The sequence below is a fragment of the Ascaphus truei genome, chromosome 2, assembly GCF_040206685.1.
Source record: "Ascaphus truei isolate aAscTru1 chromosome 2, aAscTru1.hap1, whole genome shotgun sequence".
Taxonomy (NCBI): domain Eukaryota; kingdom Metazoa; phylum Chordata; class Amphibia; order Anura; family Ascaphidae; genus Ascaphus; species Ascaphus truei.
Genome location: NC_134484.1, coordinates 251,595,835 through 251,603,977, shown reverse-complemented (window position 1 = coordinate 251,603,977; position 8,143 = coordinate 251,595,835). Strand labels below are relative to the sequence as shown.

Here is an 8,143-nt window from a genome sequence, read left to right as displayed (position 1 = left end):
TGCATATAATATAATTGCCCTAATAGGGTTTGGGGACTAGTACCTAATGCTATAAAGCACCAATAAGCAGTACAAACATTGTCTTTGTCTGTGTTTTATGTGCTGTCTCTGGTTTTAAATATATATTGCCATGCTCAGTAGCACTCCTCTGTGACACTCATATGCTTATATATATGTTGTGGTTATTTTGGGGGTTCAATAGGAGCTTGTTAGGTGTCCAGTATATTTTACAATTGTGTTTCAGCTAGTCCTGGCTGATTGGAGGTTGGCAACCTCCTACTTAATTTAAGCTCACCCCCTCCCACATTTAAATGGTTAAGGGCTCACTCCATAGCATCTTCCACACAGGGGAACTTGTTTGCTTGCAGGATGGTTGTGAAAACTCTAATTCAGAGTGCTTTTCCTGGTAATGTACAGGTTAATAAAGGCTTCAATCAGACTTAGAACTTTGCAACTAATATTGACAGATTTATTATAAATCATTCTTCCTGTTATTACACAGGTTAGTAAGAATTTATATTAGCGTTAGGGACCCCTGAATTGTGGTCTGCCGTGACGTTGGCTCAGGGGCTTACAACAATTTTGGCCAAAAATGTCAAACTAAAAGACCATTTTACTTAATAGATATTTATACATATATATTTAGGCACTGTACCGTGTATGGGTTTCACTGGATGTGCACTGAACTCTGTCTGTATTTAATGTTCTGTCTCTGGTTTTAAATATATATTGCCATGTTCAGTAGCACTCCTCTGTGACACTCATATGCTTATATATATGTTGTGGTTATTTTGGGGGTTCAATAGGAGCTTGTTAGGTGTCCAGTATATCTATCTACATAGATAGATAGATTTCAAATAAAAATATCACTTGTGTGTACATTCACATGTCTTAGACAGGTCTGCAACCTTTTGGGTCAAAACAGCTGCCTGTGAGTAGGTTTACTGGCTATGCATCTTACCCCATGCTGTGCTGAAAGTTGTGTAATGCCGCGAGCATACAGTAAGCTTAGAAGGGTCCCATGTAAAAATTAATTTGAGACAAAGGGTGACACTGCTCATTTGCCATGGCAACTTGGTGTCACGTGACCCAACCGCCGAGAGCCAGAGACAAGGTAAAGGAGGGGGGGGGGGTGAGCAGGGAGGGAAGCAGGCAGGGGGGCACAGCAGGGAAAGATTGCGCACCCATGTGCTAGGTGATAATGACAAAAAGCAACGTTGCAGACCTGTCTAAGACATGTGAATGTGCTCGCAAGTGATATTTTGTTATTTACTATATGCTATATGGTGGAGGGGGTTTTGTCACCTTTTTCACCCACCATAACTTATCTAATTTGTGGTAAAACTTACCCAGCCTTAAAATTGCCAGTACAACCAACCTCACACTGATAAGACCCAAAAAGTCAAAATAGGTGTCAGGTATTGCTTCTCGGCCTTTTGGCTAAGATCAAGTGTAGGGTCTGTCCTGTGAAGGACGGACTCAAGGGTATGCACTTGATCCTCTGGTCATGGCCAAGTAGGCGGATACAAAGAAGCCCGGGCTTTTTTATTCTAGTGCACCCCAGGTCTAGTCAACCTGGTGGGGTCCATTTTGCTAAACCTTTGAATTGTGTTGGCTGAGGCGAAGCAACCGTCACTAGAACACTTGGCACCTGCACAGATAATCTGCACAACTTCGTTGTTTTCTGCACTGGCACCTCCCCTGGCCTTCTGGCTTGGAGGGAGCTCAATATTTTTGTATCTGCCTGGCCTTTTGGCTTGGGTACACACTCCTGCACATTTTTTGTGTTGTTTGTTTGGCGCAGTTCTGCACTGCATTGCACAGCACACTGAAGCACTCGCACCATGGATTCGTTTTGTTTTAGTGTTGGGTTAACAGTCACCTACTGTACCTTTCTGTGAAGAGAGAGAAAGACTGAGTGCTGGTCAGTGGTCGCCCCTCCTTTGGGAAAAGACTGCATTGGGTTAGTAAGCCTTTGGGCTTAACACCCTCAAGACTTGGACCCCCGTGTCTGGCCTTCTGGCCGAGGAGGGAACAGGAAGGATGTCGGAATCTTCGGATGAAGACGTCAAGAGTAACGTCGGGACTGTTCATGGCCTTCTGGCTGAAGAGATACTGATAAAGTCATGGACTGGCCTGATCTGTGGACAAGACAGTCTCAAGTGGAGCGCACCTGGCACCCTTTGTGGACCACAAGCATGCTTTTTTAGGGTGAACACATTCACTGTCTGGGCTTCAAAAAAAAAAAAGCTGTCTGTAAGTAGGTTTACTGGCTATGCAAAAACAAAAATAAAAACCGGGCGCTTCTCAAACTAAGTGAATGTTGAATAATTATACAATATAAGTGACAGTGATGTTCAATTTATAATGAATAAGCAAAATGTGTTTAGTGACCTTCACCAATATGTGAAAAAATAGGAATAATAATATGCAATACGACAATAGAAAAGCAGCTCTACACCCTTGAGGCGGACTGTCCAGGTCCAGATGGGTCTTGTGCAGGTTTTCAAATTTGAGCGGAGCGCTGTGTGACTCGTGAACATGAAAAAGAAAATAAATATAATAGTGCAGATGGTACAACAATGATGGTCTGAGTGTATGTACTCTCTGCAATAGTTGTACTCACAGATGACAATGTCAAAGATAGGCGTATCAGAGACCCTTCTCTCTCTGATGGGAGCCCTTTAATGGATCCCCCCTCAGAGTGGTGTCTTGATACAGGAAGCTTATGGTGTAGATAGTCAAATATTCTCCCAGGGGTATATAGAAGTAAAAGAGAGAGCGCACAATGGAGTAGTATAGTCTAAATTGTATTAGCAGCAGTGGATAAATATATGTATAATACACTCACATTTTGAAAAACAATAGTGTTCGAGGGAGAGGACAGCTGTAGTTGGAGAACGCCGGTTTCTCCAGGAGCGGCGGAGCCCTTCCGCATACGTCACGAATACCCTCGTCACGTCCTGTGTCGTCTTGGGTCAGGGCGGAAGAGGCTGCCTAGTGTGTCCGTCTCCTGATGGTTTGCCAGCACTTGTCTCCAATGATCTCCCCAGCTCAATCACCTCCCGCAGCGGATCGATTCTACGCGTTTCGCTGTGGCTTCTTCAGGAATCGAATTAGTTAACCCCATGGGTCCTCCCTTCTATATATAGTCCATCATCAATTTACAGAGGGCTAATCAGGGGGTCCTATCTGCTGATTACAATTTGATGTCTGACTTACATATCATTGATAATGGAGGTATATGTCAGTTTAAACAGTACAAAAAATAAATATAAGTAAGTTATATTCTCTAATACAATTAATACAATTCTATTACAACAAGTAAAACAATTTTAATTTAATTAATTCATAATATATTTAAAACAAAGGATGAATGATGTAAAAAAGAATATATAAAAGAATATATGCAAAACGTATTAAAAACGACGCAAGAAGTGGTGGAGTTCTAAATAGGATGAGGAAGATAGACAAAATTAGATGCAAATACATTCTAAGATATTATAGCAATTTAAATATCATATTCTTTTAAAAGAGCTGTGTTTAAGAACTTTATGTTAAAATTACTATAATAGAAACACCATACTGTAGTAAAAACACAATATATAAGAACAATATTTTTAAGAACAATATTATTATTAAGAACATTATATTAAGACCATTATATTAAGAAGGCACCAATGTCTATATCGACATTTAGACCCTTTGGACTGAGGGTCTGTAGCTTATGTATCCAAAAGGTTTCCCTTTTTGCTAGTGTATTTAATCTATTGCCCCCTCTCCAATGTATTGGGACATATTCAATGCCTTTAAAAGTTACAAAATTGGGATTGGATTGATGACACATATGCAAATGCTTAGAGACATTGTGTGTTAAAATGCCCTTCTTAATATTTAAAAGATGCTCTAAAATCCGTACTTTTAGAGGCCTTGAGGTACGTCCTATGTATTGGAGACCGCAAGGACACTCTAAAAGGTAGATGACAAAATCCGTTTTACAATTGATGTACCCCTCAATTTTAAAAGTCTCACCAGTGGTATTGGATTTAAAATTGAATTTATCTTTATGTTTATGCATGCATGCTTTGCATGCATAACAACCAAAAAAACCTTTTGGTTTATCCAGCCATGTACTCGTCTCTTCATTTTTCTTTTTTTTAAAAGTAGTCGGTGCTAACTTACTCTTAAGGTTGGGAGCTTTTTTAAAAATGACAACAGGTTTATCAGGTATATAATCTTTTAAAATCATGTCATTTTGAAGAATGTGCCAGTGTTTACCTATTATATTTTTGATTTGTGATGCTTCTCTATTATACTGTGTAAGAAAAGCCATATTAAAATTAATATTTTTTCTTGTATTCTTATCCTTTGTACTTAATATTTCTTTGCGGTCTACAACATCTGCTCTAGTGACAGCTTTATTGATAGTCTTTGAGTAATATTTTCTTTCCTTGAATTTTTTTAACAGGACCTTTGATTGTTCATGGTATATCTGTTCATCTGTACAGTTTCTTTTAATTCGTCTTAACTGTCCATACGGGATATTACGAATCCATTCTGGATTATGGCAGCTGCTTTCTAATATGAAGTTATTGCTATCCACTTTTTTGAAAAAGGTTTTTGTTTTTACCATATTGTTTTCAACATAGATGGATAAGTCCAGGAATTCTACCTCTTCCTTACTCCAATTGGTAGTAAATTTTAGATTCAAATTGTTCTCTCCCATATGTGTGAAAAAGACTTCAAGTTCTTCTACACTGCCCCTCCATATGAACAGGATATCGTCTATGAAACGATTCCATGAGACAAGGTTCGCACCAAATTTCTGGTTGGACCATATATGATCGTCCTCCCAGACTCCCATAAAGAGGTTCGTGTAACTTGGTGCGAACCTCGTCCCCATTGCGGTCCCTTGTTGTTGCAAATAATATCTATTATTAAACCAAAAATAGTTTTTTTCTAAAATAAATGTTATAGATTCAAGAAGAAAATTAATCTGTTCATCTTTCTTTTCAGTATCTGTTCTCAATATTCTGTCAATGGCTCTTAGCCCGTCATTATGTACAATAGAAGTGTACAGAGATGTAACGTCTGCTGTTACTAAAATATATTCTTCACTCCATGGGATACCCTTTGTGGACCACAAGCATGCTTTTTTAGGGTGAACACATTCAGTGTCTGGGCTTCAAAAAAAAAAAAGCTGTCTGTAAGTAGGTTTACTGGCTATGCATCTTAACCCAGGCTGTGTAATGCAGCGAGCATAAGCTTATAAGGGTTCCATGTAAAAATGGATTTGAGTCAAATGGTGACACTGTGTATTCATTCGCATGTCATTTCCCAGAATCCCTTGCTGCAGTGGAAGCACTGTATGCTAGGTGATAATGGTGAAAAGCAGTGTTACAGACCTGTCTAAGACACGTGAGTGTGCTCACAAGTGATATTTTTATTTGCTATATGCTATACCGTGGAGGGTTTTGTCACCTTTTTCACCCACCTTAACTTATCTAATATATATAAAAAAAAATAACTCAGATTTTTATTGATTTTTACCATCATGCAGTAAGTAACGTGTATGTGTCTTCCACAGAGGTAACAATGATAACTCATAACACTTGCATTGAGCAAAGTACAAATCAAGAAACAAAAAAGAAGGGTGGGGGAAGGGGAAGGAGAATCCGTCTGTCCTGGTCTCAGTCCTTTCCTTGTTCCTAAATTGAATAATTTTCAGATTCTGGGGCTCTGGTCTGATCCCTGTGCGTGGTCAATATTTCTGCTTCTCACCCTAAATCTTATTCTAAATCTCGTGTTTCACCCTTCTGTCCCCATTGAGTCAGCGGAGAATGTGCTTCTTATACTATCAAAGAAAAATTGAAGTACCATTCACTCCTGGTATGTCCATTTGTGCAAGCCACATGATCCAGACTTTTAGAAATTTAGCACCGGTATCATTAGCCAAACTTGTTATTTTTTCCATCTGGCATACAAACCAAATCCTTTCTGATTTAGGTAATAGTTGCGATTTCAATCTGTTTCCACAATGCTGCGATCTCGCACCTCATCGCTGTTGCGAAATGCGTTACAAATTTGTTTTGTGTTCTGAGAAGTCCCTCAACTGGTCTGCCCAAAAGGAACAGCCAGGGGTCCAGTGGGATAGTGAGGCCCAAGATCTTCAGTAGACAATCTGATTTGCTCCCATAGGGACAGCACCCGAGGGCATGACCACAGCATATGCAAGAGATCCGTTTCCCCTCCACATTACTTCTCGACACAATGGGGAGTAACCTGATATAAATTTAGATAATTTCATCGAAGTAAGGTACCACCTCATTAAAACTTTATACGTGTTCTCCCTTAACGTCGTGCATGTAGAAATTTTAGCTGCGGCCATGAATATCTCAGCCTACTCCTCTTCCTCTAAGGTTTCTCCTAGATCAGAGCTCCCCAACTCCAGTCCTCAAGGACCGCTAACATTGCAGGATTTAATCCACATTTTGTGCTAACGTATCTAGGGGCCCTTTCATTGCCACTTTCGAGAAGTTGGTAGAAAGGGACCTTAGAGCATTGGCTAATTGTCTTGTACTCAGCCCCTCTCTGTGTAAAAATCTCACACGTAGTGATCAACGTGAGCTCCATAATTTGAAAAACAAGTCCCTTGTCATCAAAAATGCTGACAAGGGCAGAGCCATCGTTGTACAGTCCTCATGTGACTACAGAGAGGAAGCTTGTAGACAACTCAATGATACTAATTCTTACAAAAAACTCCCTTCGGACCCCACCGATAGCTTCCAACGGGAACTTAAAAAGTTGTTGGAATTGAGTCAAGTACTCTATATCCTCAATTCCAAGGAATTGAACTTCCTATATCCATCGTACCCTGTGGTGCCCATCTTTCACCATCTCCGAAAGATCCACAAATCGCTGACACGTCCACCATGTAGGCCCATCATGTCCAGCATCGGATCTTTGGGAGATGGGCTTTCACGTTACATAGATGCATATTTGCAACCTATTGTTCAGTCCTTGCCTTCTTTTTTGAAAGACAGCAATGATTTAATTGGCTAATTACAATACATTAAATGGCAAAACAACTATAGATGGGTTACCATGGATGTGGTATCGTATGCAGTCATCATACATCAACAAGGTATTGCAGCCACACTTTATTTTCTTAATCGTTCTAATTTGTCACCAGCACTTTGCACATTTCTTTTTGAATCCATCACTTTTCTTTTGACGCACAATTATTTTAGTTTTGATTCACAGTTCTATTTTCAAATCACTGGCACTGCTGTGGGCACATCTTTCGCACCATCTTATGCAAATCTATTTATGGGACTATGGGAGACACTTTTTATTTATGGAGATCATAACAATTTTAGACACCATATTAAGTTTTATACACGTTATATTGATGACTTACTTTTCATTTGGGATGAAGATACGGTTTCACTTCAGTCATTTATGGACAAACTCAATATCAATGACTACAATTTAAAATTCACTTTTGAGCACAATATTCAACATCTTTATTATTTACATATGATGCTGTATATAGACATTCATGGTGCCATACAGACCACATTATATAGGAAGCCCAATACAAGAAACTCTTTCTTAATGCCAGTAGTAACCTCCCTGAAAAAGGGCATTCCCAAGGGCCAGTTTCTAAGGCTCAAGAGACTACAGATGAGAGTTTTGAGACACAGTCCCAAGATTTACTGACAAGATTTCAAGCCAGAGGATATACAGCTGCGGCCGCCTTTATCCTAATGCGGCCGTATCTGCGCAACTCTGATAACCGCGGGCAGATGCAGTATTTTTTTTTCTGGAATATGTTCCAGTATTTTAGTGCTCGTAATATTAGCATTTTATTAGCGCTGTCTGCAATACTGCAATACCATCTAAAAACTCAGGGGGGCGTTCGCGAGCTGTTGTCTTCAAAGTCTAATACTTTAGCAGTTCAACCTACAGTAGGTCAGTACACAGTCTGCGTGTGCGCGCGCAGTAATTATAAATTTGCATATTTATACATGCATGTGCAGTGCTGTATGTCTCATTTGAACATTGTTGAAACGCATAGGCGTGTACTGTAACAGTATCACATTTCGGCATATACAGCGCCCTCGCTCGCCCCCGCACACAC

The 8,143-nt window shown here is 39.7% G+C and overlaps 1 pseudogene; it reads left to right on the top strand.

The window, feature by feature from the left end:
• Window positions 1-1,420: 1,420 nt before the first annotated feature.
• On the top strand, window positions 1,421-1,594 carry LOC142488910 (U2 spliceosomal RNA; annotated as a pseudogene).
• The last annotated feature ends 6,549 nt before the right edge of the window (window positions 1,595-8,143 follow it).